Source organism: Desmodus rotundus, chromosome 4, assembly GCF_022682495.2.
Source record: "Desmodus rotundus isolate HL8 chromosome 4, HLdesRot8A.1, whole genome shotgun sequence".
NCBI classification, from domain to species: domain Eukaryota; kingdom Metazoa; phylum Chordata; class Mammalia; order Chiroptera; family Phyllostomidae; genus Desmodus; species Desmodus rotundus.
The window spans coordinates 144,048,073-144,067,656 of record NC_071390.1 but is presented as its reverse complement, the minus strand read 5'-3'; the positions used below and the strand labels follow the sequence as shown (position 1 = coordinate 144,067,656).

The following is a 19,584-nucleotide window of genomic DNA, read 5'->3' as shown; positions in this document are numbered from 1 at the left end:
CTCACAAAATGTTTTGTGAGATGTTTCCATTGCCCAGTTGACCCTTGAACAACACGGGTTTGAACTGAATGCATCCACTCATATGAAAGTTTTTTCAGTAAGTACTGTAAATGTATTTTCTCTTCCTTATGATTTCCTTAATAATGTATCTTTCCTGTAGCTTACTTTATTATAAGAACACAGTATATTATACATATAACATACAAAATATGTGTTAATTTTGTGTAATAGCCAGTCAACAGTAGGCTATTAGTAGTTAAGTTTCGGGGGAGTCAAAAGTTATACATGGATTTTCTACTGCACAGGGGTCGGTGCCCCTTAACCCTGTGTTGTTCAAGGGTCAACTGTGGCTGCTTCCATGTTTCAAGCATTTGCTTCATGCCAGGTACTGGGTCAGGTACTAGTCAGGCTCTGTCTCCCATCTGCAAACCACCTGGCCACAGAAATGGATGCTTCCTTAGATCAAATGACTTGCCCAAAACCACACAAAGAGTACGTGATTGAATGAGTTCCTGAAATTACGTCTGCCCAACAACAAAGGCTGGATTCCTCCTACCTCACCCCAGCACTTCACAGGACCAGGTCTACAAAAGACGGTAGGGCTCACTAGGATAGAAGTCAGCAGGCAAGAGACACGGGTGTGAGAGAGACTGGGGGGCTGTGGTGAACCTGAGAACCTATACCCCCATCTTAATGGGGCAGCTGCTCTAACGAGTTTTAACAAAGGAATTTGGGGCCAGTGTTTTCTGATCATCTGATTTCTCCCCTCATAATGTAAAAAATTTGATTTTTATGTAATACTCTAATTCTACAAAGCTGTGGTGGCTTACCAAAATCTGTAGAAGCCATTGTGCAGGCCTTTCTGGGGAGCCTGGCCCCAGGCCTGGGACCTCTGACCTATACTTTTCTGGTACAAGGAATTTACTGATGAATGTTGCCTAATCTGTCCCTTCAGTTCCAGTGAGAACTTTCACAATCACACACAAAAATGCCGGCAACAAATACTGACAACAGGAGTGAATGCATTGAGGGTTATTATGTGAAACATGTGAGCAACACCATTTTGTGAACCAGGATCTAGGAATCACCAAGCATTCTTTCTCTGGGGTGAATTCCAGAGGTCTGCTTGTGGAGTGCAGGTTTTTGGAGGAAGGAATTTGGTTGAGGCATGCAGCTTTCCTCCTCTCACACCAGGAAGAAGGTTGCTTAATAAGCACATTCCTGACAAGCCAGCTCCAGGCTTGACTTCAGAGGTACTGCAAACAAGCAGCAAAACCCATCCCTGTTCCAGCCTCCTCGGTTTCTCCAAGTCCACCCTTCAGGGTAACACTGAACTGGCAAGAACGATAGGTATTGTAAAAGCGGGAGGCTACAGAGGCAAGAAGGAAATCAATCCCCGAGTGATAAAACTGTTTGGAAATCCACTTTCAGAAAAATGAACAAGTTTTCAAAGTGAACAAACACCCCAGGGATCCCGTCCAAATGCCCCGGCTTGTGTTAGAATTGCTGGGTTCAAATCCCCCTGTGGCCCAGAGAATCAAGTCTCTCAAGACTTCTGAGCCTTAGTTTCCTTATTTATATGTATTGTTGTATGGTTTTACTAGAGGACTATACAAGAAAATTGGTGTGAAAGTTTTAGGCATATAGTAAGTAATAATACTTGTGGGCAATCTAGTACTTATTTGCAGTGGTTTGAAAGCATACAGGGAAGTTTTTTTTTATTGTATTGTTGGCACACACCATACAATAAAAAAAAATTCCCTGTAAGCCTTTTGAGATTTGGATGTTTATGTCTTAAAAAAGCTAGTGATATATAAATATTTGAGGGGGAAAATATTGTATTTACCTTATGCCATAGGAAGCTTGGCCTATTTTTCTAATGGTATCGAAAAAGTTCAATTGGATTTAAAGTGATCTGAGACGACGGTAATTATATTCTCCTGAATGGGGTTACTTGAATTACAGCTTTCCTTGTGCACGTCATAGCCCCTACTCTTCCCTTTTTCCTCTAAGCACAGTTATTTCTCATTATTTTTTAGGTTTACCAACTAATATCAAGTATATGTTTATTCAAAAATACCATATTTAGAGACATTTTTTAACATTTGTTTCCTTTTGCAAATATTTGCAACTAACTGCAGAACTGAGATACTTTATGAAGTAGAAAAAGAACATGTCTGGGAAAAACGTGGTTTCAAAAGTAGCTGTTGAGGAGGAGAAAGGAAGGGAAGTCTAATTAAAGTGAAAATATGTACTGATTTGTGCAAAAGAAATGTATATCGAATCTACCACACTTTAGTTTTAATGCACTCTGTGACTCTGAATTAAAAAGAAGTTGGAGTTTAAAATAATGTCTGAAGCTTTCTTCAGTTACCCTGGAATATAAAAAGTGTTGGTTCTCTTCTTTCAAAAGGCATCCTATGATTCTACTTCTGACCTGTCTTGCTGTTTAAAAAAAAAAGTTTTTTTTTCAAATAGAAGTATTCTGTATATTAAACCATTTCTTTGTCATTTAGGTAACTGAATCGTAGTATATAGGTACAGTCTTAATATGAAAGCCTAGTTCTCTTTATCTAAAATTGATCCCCATAACTTGGCAAAAGATTAAGTTTAGTTATAAACTTGAATTTGAAGCGAATGTTTTATACAATGACTAAGAAGATGCCCCAACTGGGAACGTGAATTTACTGTTTTTGTTGAAAATTTTGGGCAGCTTAAATATATTTAATCAAAACACACCTGGTACTCACAACCCCAAATAGCATTTATTTAGAAAAGTGGGATCCTGACTGGAATGAACTGGTTTAGGGAAGATTCTGTGGCTGGAAATGAGACTACTAATGACATCAGAAGTGACTGCTCCCGTAAGGATGGATAAAAAGAGGGCCCCTTTCTTCCTCAAGGGACAACTATTTCAAAGCACAGCCATGCTTCTGGACTGGTGCGTGAGATGAAGGAAGTCACCTCTGCAGCCTACCTGGAAACTGCTGGCTTCCCTTGAAGGGACATACATTCCATTCCAGGGCAACTGTTTTGTTGTAACTAGTTTTAGACTTTTACAGTAATATATAATATGATAAAAATATAAGTAGTAGAGAAGTCCAGAAATTAAAAATAAAAGCTTTTGTCCTCACTAGCTCATTAATCCTTCAATTTATTAGGCATCATTTTAGAAATTTTTAATGTATAGATGAGGACATGGAAAATGGATAAGCTTTTTCATACAAATAGGATTCAGCTTTTTATTTTTTAAATAAAAGGTATTATACTATCTATACTGCTCTGTAAATTGTATTGCTTATTTAATATAACTTGGTTATGTGTCCCTACCTGCACGTGGCGTCTATTTTATACATTGTCACAACTGCAGCGAACTGTGTTGAAAGTTGGGCAATACCTTTCAACACTAGTAATCCTCGTAAACTAGTAGTAATAGACTAGTAACTCATCACCTAAGAATCTGTCCCTCAGACTTGCTGATACATGCACCATTACACAGGTCATTGCAGTTGTGTTCATAACAGAAGGGGGGAAACGAAGCAATCAGAACAGCAATCAAAAGGGGTGGAGTTAATGTATTATGGGGCCACTACTATAACTGCTCTGAAAGAACAGTTTTAAATCGGAGTTTGTGCTGTTCTCGCCACCAAAAACATAGGCACGCATGCACACACACACACAGAGGCATACATGGTCCACGAAGGAGAGACAGAAAATTGTCTTTAATGAGGCAATTCACCATAGTTGATTTCTTCTGCAGTCTTAAAACTGAAAAAGGATTCAAATAAAGTTAAAAATGAAGAGAGCCCATGCAACCCTTCCTTCAGCGAAATTCAATCAGATGATTAAAAAAAATTGTTCCGCTGGAACAGTACACATGTAATGATTACTATGAACATGAGTTGACATCCAGGTGACATTCTCAGGGGTATTTACAAACATTTTTAGTGTCAAAGACTGAAAATTACCAATGGGTCATCTGAATCTGTTTCCTTGGCGATTCCAAAACGTGTGTAAGGCAGCAGCCTGCTTTGCTTCTGAGTGGCAGGTGGTAAGCCCAAGGAAAGTGCTATCGGAACAGTTTACAGTGCCAACAACGGGCCAGTAACAACATCTCCGGAATGGGGTCTTGGCGCCCTCCTCGTGTGATCCGAGCAGAGCACAGAGCAGTGCAGCCGGGTAGGCTGGGCCCCACCATCAGGCCCCTGGGGGCCAACGTGCTCATTTGCATTTACTAAGCAAGAAAAACCATTTGTGGGAAATTCCATTATCAATTCTGTTGCTTAATCATGAGCAGGTGGACAGGAGCGGAAGGGAAGAGGACCGTGCACTGGCACGAAGGGTGGGAAGTGAAACTGCCATGGAGAACCTGAGGCCTCTGAAGCTATCGGCTGCCTTTCCCGGGCGCTGACTGCACTCGTGCCATCACACAAAGTCTGCTGTACATGGCTTGCTGGGAGAGCTCCAGAGGAGGGTTTCTACCACTGTGTAATATTTTATTTTTGCACATGTCATTCATACAAATAAGCCATTCAAAATTCTTTCTGGTGCCTGTTAAGTCTGTTGTCTGATGCAGAAGCAGGAGAGTTCCTGTCATTAAGATAAAGCTTACCTCTGCTTCCCTCCTTTGTCCCTCCCCGGTCCCTTCCCAACAAAGGTTGTCCTGAATTCCACTCTTTCCACCACAGCCTAGTGGTCCTAATGCCTCCAGTTGCCCAGATGTCACAACTGTCGCCATGGATCACGGAGAATTTGTCATTTTGGTTTTATAAGAAATAGATCTAGTAACCTCAGAATCCTGCCTACCTTGATATTATGCCTCCAGGAAAAAAAAAATCCTCCTTGCCACACTTTCTCTCATCAATGGTTACAAGTTAAAAGCAAAAGCTGGGAAGTTTGCAAAAAGGTAATCGATATTGGAACAACATCTGAGGAAGCTCCACCCTGAAATACGAAATGGCCGAATTCATAAGCAGTTGGGTCATTGCATTTCACAGTTCATAATAAAAAGTCCCCAACTCAGGTGGCCTGAGGAATTTAACTTGCACTAAATTATGGTTTTACCTGCTTAAAAAAAGGCTGGGGGAATAAAAAAGGTGATGGCAAGCTTGACTGCTGGAGGAGGAAAGCACCGCTCATCCCTTCAGAGGCCACACATCTGAAGAGCAGCGTGGTCTGGATGACACCATTTTCCAGGGTGACTTTTGTTTTAAAACTAGATTTTTGCAAAGTACTCCCCATCAGTTTCCAAACAGGAGTATTTCTGATCACGTTACATTGATAAATAGCAATGATAGGATCCTGAGTTGTGAACAAGTTTTTGAAAGAGTTCCCCTCCCACCCAGAGGAACCTTGTACTGACTGCCCAGGAGGAAGTGCTAATCCCAGATCTTGAGCTGGGAGATTTTAGTGCCTTTCTTTCTGAAGAAATAATTTCCATGAAAATTCCAAAGTTTTTAAAAAAGAAAAATATAAGTTTTAGAGATCACTAATTCTGTTACACAGAGCTTTCTAAATTTTGATGCTACAGTTTATTTGGGATATGAGTAAACCTACATACATTCTTCAGTGGAAAAGCTGTACTACTAGTAAGAATGGATGGAGGCAGGCCTTGAATCCAGACAATCTGGCCCTTGAATCACTGTGCACCCTGAGCTTTTGACTCAACAGACCTTCACTAAAGCCCGCTAGGCACAAAACAGACTCCTAAATGCAATCACCGCTTATTAGTCAACAGATAATCTCTTAACAATACAACAATTAAGTGTAATAAAAAGTTTTAATGGACTTCTAAAACAGGGTCTGTGGGTAAAAAAAAAAATGTGTAAGAATATTAGCGATTCTAAACCTATTTGGAATTTTGGTACCTATGGTTGTTTGATTGCATGACTGTTTTCTACTATAAACGTGCTGCCCTGTGGTTCATATTTGGAATAGACACTTTGAATGAAATAAATATTTGCTTTTAGATACATAAATTTTGCCCTTGAGATAACCAGAGCGTTTTCCAGTGCCCCAAACCAGTGTTGGAACTGCAGTCCCCCATGCAGCCTGATGCCATTCTTATCACCACATTTAATTAATTTTACAGTATCTGGGGCAGAATGAGTTCAGCCTCAGCAGCTCAGAGATCAAACACCTTAAGAATCCCACTCGCCGAGCCTACCTAGTCCTCCCGCTAAGAAACTTCTTCCAGGGATGTAGAATCTGAACAATACTGAACGGTCTGAGGTGGAAAATTTGGAAAAATTGAAGAAGTTATCAGGAAAATTCTGGAATGAATAGAGTGCTTTTCCCTGGCTAGAAACACTGCTGCTAAAAATAACACAATGAAAAACATATTTGTCTCTTACATACAATGGATGGAGAACATAATTATGGGCTGTTTTGACCTGGAATGTAGACAAAGGGGGGAGGTGCCAATGCCTAGAATATAAAAAGAGAAGACAGTGTGTTCAACCTCTTGCTTCCTGTGATTCCCACAGCCCTTGGTGACTCGGTTTCCCAGTCAGGATACCTCAGGTAATATATATACCTGAGTCTTCTTGCAGGACCAAGAAGCATTAGAGGCAGATAAGAGTTAAAATTATAAGAGGGTAAAGTAACTCAAGCTCCTATCAATAGGTTCCATAAAAAAGTAAATTAATCCCACTTCCACAGCCTACCTAGAGAAAGTGTCACAGACATAATTAATGTAAAACCATGAATATCCCAGCTCCTTTGACACACTTAATATTTTTATCTTAATTAATTTATAGAAATAATCACTGCTGTTGGGAGTTATTTCAGTAACACATTGATTTTGTTCTAGTCCCCTAAAATGAGGGAAAAAAATAGCAGGAAATATAGAATAGCAGCGTATTGTGTTATACATTTCAATATCTCTCTGAGTCACAGTTTCTTCATCTGTAAAGGGGAAACAAAAAGATTTCGCTAGCCCTGGCCAGGTGGCTTGGTTAGTTGGAGCACCTTCCTGTTTGCCAAAAGGTCGTAGGTTCCATTCCCAGTCAGGGCATGTACGGGACCCATATTTCTCACTCACACCCACATTGATGTTTCTCTCTCTCTGTCTCTCTCTTTTTCTCTCTCTCCCTCCCACCCCCCCCCATTTCCTTTTTCTTTAAAAGCAATAAACATATCCTTCGGTGAAAATTTAAAAAAAAAAAGATTCTGCTAATCTGAGTGGGGTGTTGCAATGATAAAATAAAGGATGAGAAAACACTTTATACAGTCCACTGCCACATGGGTAGCAAGTAAAAGCAATTGCTAATGTGTAGAGCCTGAATACAGAGACCTGGGCTACAAAGGTTTTGTCATTTCATCTTCACTATACCATTATCATCGCCCCTATTTTATGGAGGAGAAAACCAAGGCCTGAAGACATTCATTTACTTTCCCAAAGTTATACAAGTAGTTAGGGTGAAGCCCGGAATCAGAACCCAGGCATTCCCCCGTGAGGGGGGCAGTGTCGTCACTCACTGCAATCACTGCGGTAACACAACAACCTAATAAGAGTATAAATTCATCCACATTATCTCACACAAATTTCAAGAGGTTTGAATTCTTACATATTAGAATTCTTACATATTAGGAAGTTTTAAAAATATTTTAATGCCTGCCCATTTGCTCCTAAATAGTTTTGGTTTCAAAAGCCCCAATTCCCATTTCACAGGTATCTTTAAATGCCTCTTAACTCTGTGCTTTTTACCTTAGCCAGTGTGTGCAAGAAGTAAATATGCTTTTCATTTCTTTTTACGCTTGGTAGGCCTAGCTACTCACATCACAGCCTTCTGTCCCCGTACTAACCCCTCTGTGTCAACTTTGTGGGTATACAGCTACCTTTAGTGATTTTTATCGCATCCATATCGCTGGCAAGACTGTTTACTCAGTCTTACTAGTAACTGATGCAAACAGAAAACCCAAACCACCACCAAAGCGAGGTTTCCTTTCTAAAGCAGTGCTTTAAAAACAACCTTCATCAATCACTGCCCCCTGCCCAGGAACCTTTATCTGTCTTCTTAGAATTTACAAAGTACTGCTTCCCTCAAGTCCAAAACTTCTAACGTCTCAAACAGGATATTTTTCTAGCATCGTGAAATGCCTCTCTGAGAGAAGTACACAGACACACACACCAAAAAAAAGTGCAGTGGCAATAAACCTGCCTGTTTTTGTAATATTCCATGGGGTTTATCTTTAGCACTTTAAAATTTGAAAATAAGAAATCCATGTACTCCCAACTCAGGTCTGTTTTAAGAGTTAAAAAAAACGACCTGGGAATAATCTACGAATACATATTGTATCTCAAGTCCCTGATCGTCCTTCTAACCTTTATCTATGGCCTTTTTACAGCATTATTCACAGGGCATAATCAGCACAATGCATAATGTGCCACTTGTTTTTCAGCTCTATTCAAAAATCTCCGTTCATTCAATAAAAAAGCCTGAAAAACACAGCCCCAGAGCACGAACATTCCGTGTGGGAAAGCTGTGCTTATTGATTCGGTTCTTCCTGCCAAGCGAACAATGCAGAGAAACAGACCTCAGTGTTCCAAACAATTTCTGGCAATAACTCAGAAGAAAAAGTGCATATTTACCTGTACTCAGAGCTCCACAGGTGAGGCGACCGTTAAAGTACAAAATCTAATTCTTCTTCTGGAAGTTTCGTTTCTAATGGATTCCAGGGTCATCCTTCGGAGCTGTCAGGTAAACCCCCCTCCATGTCTCTCTACTGTTTTCTTTTGCTGTTTTTCCCAGTGAAACTCCTGTCATTTGCATAAAACCTACTTCTAGCCTATAGGACTTTTTGAGTAGCTACTTGCTAAATTGGCTGTCTTGACACGCTCTTTCAAGCATGACATCATAAATCTCCATGGAAACCCTAACCCCACCTGTCTCTGTGCCAACAGTACCTGTCAGGCAAAGACTTAAACAATCATCTGAAATTGTTCATTAATGAAACCTTTTTAGGGGCTTTGGATCTCTGCACAGTATAATTTGTGCTGTTGGCAAAAACTTAGCCAAGAATGATGGCTTCATTTTCAAAGGCTGAGCTGTTTAGTAGAAAACAATGATCAAAATTATAGGCATTCGTTAATCTGCCCCTCCCTGTCTAACAATGCACTTAATCAGTAAAAGAAAAACCTGCAGTGGCACATGTGCCTCTCTTTGAAGGATAAAGTTACGTTGAAAATGTAGGTTTTGAAAAACCTTCAATCAATACTTCTAAGGCTTTCCACTCTGCTCTCAAGCAACCCCTTCCTACTTTTTTACCAGCAAAACTTGCAAAACAGGTTCCTTGCTGAAATGTGTGTGTGCATTTTCCCTTGGCCTCTGGCTTGGAGAGATAGTAGGAGAACATGTTGAGAATGTTTTAACTCTTTCCTGTCATACACCTTTGGCATGTTTGTCCTAGCTTGTGTAAATTACCAGAACAACATCGAAATCAGTGTTCTTGGCTTTTCCTGGGAATGGTCAATAAGATCTAAGACATTCAATTCTTCATTCATCCACCCACTTTTAAGTACTCCAAGTGTTACAGAATCCCTGGTCTGCACAAAGCTTTGGACAAATTTCTGCCAAACGTGTGCCCAACCCATCTTGGTGACACTGGGCTCAGCCCTCTTCCTCTCACCTTGAAATTTACTGCAGACACTCCCAAGTTCAAGATTGCTGACCTGGAGGTACCAAAAGGTTGGAATGGGACTTGCTCCAAACGCACGAGAGTTTATAATTATGTTATCAAATGGCTGTCAAAAGCTGTAGCTAGCAGGAAGTTTCTTCAGTGGAAAGAGCTAGGCAGCCTCCAGCAGAATCTGTCACAACACCACAGTGTTCGGAAGCTGCTTTAACTTGCCACAGATCTGCTGCAGACTGCAATAGTCTTGGCAACATCTGTCCTCAAAGGTCAGAGAGCAAAGACAAACCTCCACTCTTTGCTGAGCCTGCCCAGGTGTGTGCAGGGAGAGGGATGATAGGTAAAAACTCAGAATGGCTCTTTCTTAGAAGGAATTCTAAATGCTTCAGATCCCTTCCTCTGACTGTTATTGAAGTTTTGCATTGCCATCGTTCACCATCAACAGACAGGACATTACCTTCCAAGGGAACCCAAGAACTAGCCTGGTTTAATATAGCAGCACGAGTTGAAACACTCCTCAGAAGCAAGACTATTGTTAGAGACTCAATTACTGCCTCTGTGAGGTGAAAACACACCCAGATGAAGCCCACGCTTGTACCTTACCTAGTGGGGCATAAACACAACATGAAACAAACACAAACAAGATATAACCAAATCTAGGCTTTAGTCAGTGAAATCTGAAAATAGGGTGGAGCGCAATTCAATTACAGTTACTCCTCAAAGTTCCATTAGAGAGAGGAGCCTGCTGAAGTTGATTCAGCAGTCAGAGTGGTTATCAATTATGTAGAATCTTCCCCTTAAGATATTTAGGAAATTATAATATCTCAGCTTTTACTTACTGAATTCAAGCTTGGAGAAAAGTATGAGAAGAGCCAGAATCTGAATGTCAGGCAAATGGAAGTAGTCACAGAAATAACCCAGAGGTGACAGCAACCTGATTAACCCATTCTTCGGCAGGCAGGCCGCAAGGCAAGCAGGCAGAGGTAAAGACTTACAGAGATTTGTAACCAGCGATGACATCATTATGGTGATAGGAAGATCTTGAAATATTTAGAGTGGGGAAAGTTTTGGACAACAACAATCTCAAGAAGCAAGAAGGACAACACAAATGGGGGCCGGGCAGAAATGCCAAGACTTGCTTAGAGGTGACCAGTCCAGTAATGGTTTTTCCTGAAGTCTCTAAGGAAATTATCAAGTAGGACTAAGCTTCAATAACATTGTGATTGCCCGACAGCAACTAAGCACCACACTAAGTCAAAGTGCAACCTCAGAGGAGTATCTGAGTATTTTGTGGATGGAGTATTTTATTTCTAAATTAGCAACATCAGAAGTATCTGTGTTGGACTTGGATAGTAAGAGTCTCTTGAATTTGTTTCATCAAACCTATTTTATAACAGACATAGAAAACTGCTCACTGAAAAAGCCCATGAAAATAGAAGAATACAAATAATGGGCAAAAGAGGTTGTAGTTAAGTAAGCATTTATGGCCTGAATTTTTGTTTCTTAAAAAAACATGAGCTAGAGGTTGCATGTAGAAAAGAAACACTTCTTTGGGTAGAAAAACTTTTATTTTTTAAATTTTATTTATTTATTCTTAGAGAGAAGTGAAGGGAGGGAGAAAGAGAGGGAGAGAAATATCTATGCAGGAGAGAAACATCAATCTGGGCTGCCTCTCACACACACCCTGACTGAGGAGTGAACCCACAACCTAGGCATGTGCCCTGACTGGGAATTGAACTGGTGACCTTCCCCCTTGCAGGATGATGCCCAATCAACTAAGGCACACAGGTCAGGGCAATACTTTTATAGTTAAAATAACCAATCCTCATTTCATTTAAGCCTCACAACAATAGTATCATCCAAGAACATTTAATATCCCCCATGTCACAGAGGGAGAAGGTGAGCCTCAGAGACGTTAGGTAATTCGAGTAATTTAACATGGCTACTAAGTGTTGGAGTCTGGATCTGAACCCAGGCAGACCCAAGATTTGAACTTAAAACATGTGTGCTTAACCACTAGGCACTGTGGTTGCTAGTTTAACAAAACTGCTTGTCATTGGAGATACTAAAATCTTAACTAAACTAAGCCATGCTGGAAGGGTTTAATTGGTAAAGTAACCTGAAAGTACATATTAGATCACAAAGAGTAAACAGATTTCTGCAGATCCTCCCAGATATACCAAGTCAACAGACGGGACTGGATCTGGAACAGTCCAGCCTGGGATAGCCTATCAGCACAGCCACAGTAGAACAGTGGAATTTATTTAGCTTTAAACTGTGCGGAGGCCTGTAAGGACCACACAGGGTATGATTCACATATTACAAGTCATAACCCCAGGACAAACATACCACCAGGAAGCAGAGAAGATAAATGAAACAGCAGACACTAAAGAAATGTCTGCAAATCTGAAGTTCTGGTCTACAGAAAAACTGACAAACGCTAAAAAGAAAAAAAACAAGTATACATTTTGTATGTTAAGAACATACTTTAAAAATCACCAAAAGAACAGGGACACTTGGATTTCTGAGTGAAGTCATCGAAACTAACTATGGTAATTAATTGCCTAATGCTAAGTCCTTGAACTTGGGTTTTGTTTTTGTTTGTAGTTGTTGTTCCCTTTAGAAATAATCCATTTACATTTAGTCACCTTTTTCTATGGTGCTGAGGTAATAATGGTTAATTCTATGTGTCAACTTGGCTAGGCTGTGTTGCCCAGGTGTTTGGTCAAACACCAGTTTGGATAGTGTTGTGAAGGTATTTTTTAGATGTGATTAATATTGAAACCACCCAATGTCAAATCAAGCCGATTACCTTCCACAGCGTGGTTAAGTCTTGTTCAAGTGGTTGAAGGCATTACAAGCAAAAACTTAGAGCTCCTGAAGAAAAAATTCTGCCTTAATACTGCAGATCTTGGACTCAAGGCTGCAACATCAATCAACTCTTCCCTGCATTTCCTGAATTTGCCAGCCTGCTTTGCAGATTTCAGATTTGCCATTCCCTACAATTGTGTGAGCCAATTCCTGGAACTAAATCAATCTCTCTCTTTCACTCTCACTCTCGCTCCCCTTCTAACATGCTGGTTCTGTATCTTTGGAGAGCCCTGACTAATAGTGCAGACAGTGCCGATTTGCAACTGTCCAGTCTTGTTTTCTGGCCTAGCTTCTAGTCTTCTACTTCCAATTTTCTAGCAGTCATTTTCACCTGGAGTACCTGCTGTCTTTCTGAATACAGCTTGTCAAGACTGAAACTCAAGTAGTTGTTTAGTACTTCCTGAGCATGACTATATTTCAGACATATATCAGACATATTTGCTGTCAAATTAAAATAAAGGAATATAATCAAGTTCCTCAGTTATTATAATAGATATCAATGGGCTGAATTCTACCATTAAAAAACAAAACCAAAATTTAGACTGGACTAAAAAACCAAAACCAAATTATATGTAGTTTCTAATAAACATGCTCATTATAAATAAAGAAAAGTTGAATATAGATGGGTAAGATGTATCAGACAAATGCAATCTAAAGTAAAGCAGGAGTAATAATACTAATATTTTAAAAAGTGTACAAACATTAAACAAAATAAAGAGGTCATTTGATAATTTTTAAAAAACATAATTTATGAAGAAGAGATGATCATCATAAATTTGCAACAAACAACAAAGCAACTAAAAAACCGTAAAGCAAAAATTCTTAGGAATGCAAGAACAGGATAAAAATACAATTAAAGTGATAGGTTTTATTATACTTTGTTTAGAACCAAACAGCACCAAAAGAATAAACTAAGGACTGAGAAGAAATGAATGACACCAACAACAAACCTCATATGTATAATATACATTAGATAATTTTTATGAATATTTATGGAAAACTTATAAACATTGTGCATTTGACAATTCATAAGAAAAAATTTTAAGCAAATCCATAAAACAACTGAAAACTAACAAATTATACAGGCTTCACTCTCTGATCACATCCAATAAAATTATAAATAAATAATGATAATCTCATATACTTGGAAATGAAATATTCCTGGGCATTCCTCAAGTCCAAGAAAAAAATCAAAAAGGAAAAATTTCAACTTTCTTCAAAGCAAAGAAACAGGAAATATTTCATACAAAACTGAAGGACAGGGTGCAAGCTGGTGTTATATGCCCTTAAATGCCTTTATTAGTAAACAATAAATACTAAAAAAATAAACATACTACTCATTTAAAAATATAAAAGACAGCGACAACTTTAAAAACTAGGAAAAGACAATTAATTACAATTAAAACAAACAATAATCTGAAAAAGATAAATGTGAACTAATTCTCTGAAAATATTAATAAAAGAGATAAACACTAAGGGAATGCAAAAAAGACATGTGCCCTCTAGAAGCGTATATGGGCACTAAACCTCTTGGTACTTACTGGAAGTAAAACAGATGTTGCATGAAGTAGGTGGAAAAAGACTCATGGAAATGGTTCTCACACTTTTGTATAGGAGAATGTTCTGGTCAGGTTGAAATGTTTAAAAACCAAAAGGAAAGAAAAAAGAACAAAGAAAGGGGAAAGGAGGGACAGAGGGAAGACCAAGAACCCCAAATATACAGTCATCCGTAATTACAGCACATACAACCCATTCACGTCTCATGTACAACCGCTGTCTGTAGTACCACATGACCCGCCTGTTCCTTCCGCATGCCGGTGCTGTTGGAGTAGAACTGTGCACTGCCCCAAATGGAACCTGAGTAAGTACTCATGGAGCAAAGTCCCTGCACATCCCATTAACGTGGACATACTTACTGGTGCAAGCATGACATGATGTCTGCAGCGTGCTGCACCTCACTCTACACTTTGTCAAAATCAATGCTCCATCTGATAGCCCCACGACATTAAACTCTTTACAATTTACCTTGCCATCGGTGCGGGGTTTGCAGCATACCCCCTGAAAACCTCAGAGTAGGGGGAAAGAAGAAAGAAGAAAGAAGAAAGAAGAAAGGGCGGGCTTGATAAGACAAAGATGCTGAGATAGGAATGCAAAATGAGATGGGTACTGAAGTGGGGTCCCGAGAGGACAAATCTAAGAGCATTTCAAAAGGAAGACACTACAGAGTTTTGTTAAAAAATCCACTGAGCTCCAGACCTCATCTTTTCCCCCAATTTCCATCCCCATCAGCAGATCCCATGAGTTAATTAACACTGTGGTGTCGTTTCACACCCATTCCTCTTGTAGTGCTGACTAATGTTACTTCAGTGGTAGCCCTCTAGTGCTTCGGTAGTTCCACACAAGGTGGGCACAGGACACAGAGCTTAGTGATTCGCTTGAGGTACTAGGATAGGTAGGAGCAGAGTGAGAAACAGAACCCAGATCCCGGGGTACTCGGTTGGGTGTTCTTGCCTTCTCGGCTGCCCCTGCTGCAGCCCTTCAGACCTTCATTATTCGGCATCCACTCACCAAGTTATTCCCATTTTTCTTCAGAAAATCTGATGTGTCTTCAATTCTGGCTGAGCCCCATTCCTCCAGCTGCTCCCAGGCCAGCACCCTGGCTTTGCAGAGAGCCCCGCCTACCTAGCACTGAAAAGCTAACCTTTAACCTTTGCTTTATTCCACTTTCATACTCAAGGCTACAAAGGTGCCCTGCGTTTGTCAGTCCAAGCTTTCTGCTTGGCTTTCAAGATCCAGCACATCCTGGTTTCCCTCTAGTTGAATCCACTGACTTCCCACTTCTCCAAAGGTCACTCTGCTTCTCCCAGACCAGCCTTCCTGTTCATTCATGAGGGAGCCACCTCCACTTTTGTCGGATGTTGTCTCTGCTGTCCTCCCTTCTCCACCTGAAAGCCTCCAGGCCTTTATTCTATTCATTTAAATCATAATCTGTCAATGTCTTTGTCACAGGTATTTGTTGAATGCCTACTATGTACTGGGCAGCTGAGGAAACAGATAATTAGGTTAAGTCTCCTATCTTTCCAAGATACTCCATTCAAATTCTGATCTCCTGTGTGAAGTTTCCCTTCTTGCTCTCCCTCCGCTCTGAACCCCAGCAAGCTTTTAAAATACACACTGTACCACCATTTCCTGATGTGTCCCATAACACAAGAAGTCCCAAAACAATACTGTGTTGGAATAGGTTTGGAAAACACTGCATAGTTCATTCCTTATCCACCTACTCCCAAATCTCTACCTGAGATTTACAACATCTTTTAGTTATTATTTTAAATGTATTATTGTTAGTTATTAATTTCTTAAAATAATAAAATTATTTTAAATTTATTTTTTAATTTTATATTTTTATTGTATTTTTTCCATTATCATTTATCCCCCCTATACCATCTTTCACTTCCACCCACCACCCTCTCCCAACAATCATCACACTGTTGTCCGTGTCCATGAGTTCTCTTTTTTCTTTTTTGCTCAATCCCTCCACCCCACTACCCCACCTCCCACCCCCAGCTGTCACCCAGCTCTCTAGCTATGAGTCTGCCTCTTTTTTGCTCATTAGTTCAGTTTGTTCAGTTTGTTCCACATATAAGTGAAAGATCTGACCAGTCCTGCAATGTAGAAAGTCATTTCACTTGGGTTAACCAAGAATGTCCCCAAATGAGAAACCTCCCTACTCCCCAAACAGCTATTAACAGTCTCGGTATTTAGGATTCTGCAGAACATACTTTTACAAAAGTCTGGTCTAGATCATTGCAATTTAGAATGCACACTGTTTCATGCTGCCCTAACAGGTACTGAATCTGACTTCCCAACTAGAACGCCTTCCCCTTAATGAGAAGAGTTTTAGCATGCATTCAAGAGCTATTACACTGGAGCCATACAGCATCTAATCCTCAGAACTACAGTATTGTCTGTCTCATTTTTATGGTTAATAAAAAGCCTCATAGAAATGGACTGACTTGTTTATAATCACACTGCTGAGTGTCCTAGCATATATGAACTCAGTTACATTGAACCCCAAAGTTACTACTCTTCCCACCAAAGACAGGTATCCTCTGCAGGGTGAGTATTTTGTACTCTGACCAATGCTGAGCTCATAGTGTAGATCCCCAATACATAACCTATTGATTGAATTAGTCCAAGAAAACACCGGCAGGAGGAAGGATGAATAATAGCAAAGAAGTGAGCTTGATGAGTGAGGAGAGGAAGGGCAATTTAGATATTTGCAACATGAGTTCTATATCAATGTGCTGGACTGAACCACACTGGTCTTTTGGGGATTCCTCAATATCAAAATTTCCATCTCATTTGGTGACAATTTTCTCTAGGTTTTGCTGATGACCACTTCCCAGGTGTCTCCTGCCCCTGCATAGCTTTTGGTTCCTGATTCCCCTTGACTTTCCCACATACTCTCAGAAATTCCTAAGCAGAATATTATTTTTATTTTTATTTTTTTTGTAAAGCTCTTCTTAATATAGTACCGTTCTCAAAATGTGTTCTCTTGCTCTTCTACAACATTAATTAAAATGAAAGCTGACGCAGTGGTTGGTGGCATCCAATTAAACATGGATCAAAAGCCATGTGTTATGAATGATCCCCATTTAGGATTCTTCTCTTTTTCTCTGTCTTCTATGATTAATGTCAACTTGAAGTTAATTTTGCAAGTAAAATTGCAACCCCTTGAATTTAGTCTTATTGATTGCTGAGTCCCTGGCACAATATGTCCTATTATGTAATATTCCAAATCTCCTAAAATGTACTTCTAACATCTTTTAAGTTGCATTTCAAAATATCAGTCCTCTGGGAAATAGTTCCAAGCTAGCTCCCTCATCTGGTCCTTTGAGTAGCATCGTCTGTTAAGCATTAGACTGCTCCTTCTGCTATATTTTACTATTGTTTCTCATCATACCCATATTTACATGCCTATTGTTTCTGATGGCTTTCTGATTGCCCTCAGACATAGCCAAGGTTATTTGGATTTCTGAGAATCAGACACTTTTTAATATTGATTCTTTCAATCTTATCATATTCTTTATTCACAGGTGTCTAGTAGTTCATTAAACGCTCACTCATATGTGCACTTATATAAAGTGTCTTACAACTTGTAATTTTATTGGGACACCATGGTCCTTCAACCAGAGGTTGCTCTGGCAAGAATAACATTTTCTCAATTTTCACCTTTTCAGAGACTTACCACTATTTATGCCATTGCTTCTTTAGTGTCTAATTCCTTTTCTTCCCCGAATTATTAAAGGCCAGTGTAATTAGGAGGCTGACTCTTCAGCCGTTCTAGATCACCAGTAAATTTTATACTTACTGACCCTGGGCACACTGGTCCTCGATTCTGGTCCTTCTCTGTTTCCTCAACATTTCAGAATGCCTTTTGATTCTGTCACTCAATAGAGAAATGGTTTAATCTGTAGGTTGAGAGCAAGGTTCCCTCAACCAGATAACAGGATTTAAATCCTGGTGCTGCCACTTCCTTGCTACGTCACCTTCAACAAGAGTTAAGTTCTCTGTGCTCAGTTTCCCATTTTGTTAAGCTCTACTCCACAGGGCTATCGGGAAGATGGGATAATAAATGTAAAGAGCAACAGGGCCACAATTTTAGATGATGCCAACAATATGTTCTCTTTGTAGTTTTTTCCACTTTTTCAACACTATAAATGGTAGCTGAGAAAACAGTGCTGAAGAAATGCTCAATATTTATCTAACATTCTCCATGTTCATGGCAGTCTGTGTAAGGTATTTCTTCCCTCTTCCTATTGTAATTTGTTCTGCATACACTGCATTAGACTTCTTAATTGCCAAGAAGTTTCCTTTTCCCTTCAGGTTTAGGTAAAAGAAAAAGCCTGGTCTGTACAAGCATATTTGGTCATTACTTCAAACAGCTAAATGGTTTCTACTACTAAATATGGCAATTCTCCCATCATTTTCCCCTTTGGATTAGAATAAATTAATAGACCTAAAGAGAAAATTCTTAGCTGAGTCTATGTCCTTTAACATAGTTTATAAACTTTTCATCTATGTATGCATTTATTTACAAAACACATGTAATTTCTTCAAGCCCACCCCTTCTACAATACTACCTGTTTCCCCAGACCTTCACATGGCCAAAGTCCTCCACTCACTCAGTGGTTTATGCTCTTGGTGGGTCTTTAGTTCTATTAGCCTCACCTTCCAGGCTTCCTGGATATATATACCCATAAGTATAGATGAATATTTGTGAATTTCAAATATATATCAAGGTTAAGACTAATGTTAAGCTACAGGGTTAAGACAAAAACCTGATTAACTTGGAATTTTTCATACACGTTGGAGGGACTACATCTATTCCCCAAGGTATAAATCGATATCTTAAAATCCATAGTGTGAGGAGTAATCCAGTGTTATAGTTGTGTTTAATTGTATCCAATGATACAATTAAATTCATCAAAAAAGAGTCACAAAGATGCCATTGCATAAAGATATAAATTTGTTAGTTTATTATATATCAAATGTTATATATAAATGCAATTGATACTATTGTACAGATAGGTACAACAAAGTTGATGTTATATGAATTGTATTTGGGAGAGTTAATACAAGTAAATGGGGGGCTGCCTTCTTAAACCAAATTGCACAGCTAAAATCTGGATAAACCAAACATCCCAAGAACCAAGAGCTTCAATGAAGGAAAGTGACATATGTCACTTCTGGGCTAACATATTCAAGAACTTGTATAGAACCCATTAGCGCTCTTGCTCCCTCTCTGTCCTGTGATTTGTAATCCATGTGTTAAGATGGCATCGTTACAAAATGAAAGTAGTCTGAATCACTAAGTCATTGCAAGTACAGTTTCTCTAAAATGTTTTCATAGGTACTTCTGGTTAAGATGGAGGCGAGAGTAAACACAGCTTGTCTCCTCAAACAACCACATACAAATTACAACTAAACTATATAACAACCATCACTCAGAAATGTCAGAAATCGAATTGAATGGAGGTCTGACAGCTATGGAATTAAAGAAACAACATCAATTCAGAC

The 19,584-nt window shown here is 39.4% G+C and overlaps 1 protein-coding gene across 12 annotated transcripts in view; it reads right to left on the bottom strand.

Moving 5' to 3' along the window:
* Positions 1–19,584, bottom strand: part of KIAA1217 (KIAA1217 ortholog) — a 300,119-nt gene that overhangs the window by 261,490 nt on the left and 19,045 nt on the right. Inside the window, exon 1 of one of the 12 annotated variants that reach the window (XM_053922559.2) lies at positions 8,594–9,019. The exons of 10 other annotated variants lie outside the window; for them this stretch is intronic. The gene's annotated coding sequence lies outside the window, so the exon portion shown is untranslated. Of the gene's footprint in view, positions 1–8,593; positions 9,020–19,584 lie in introns of those variants that run through there. One more of the 12 variants, XM_071221291.1, reaches the window with a different exon arrangement.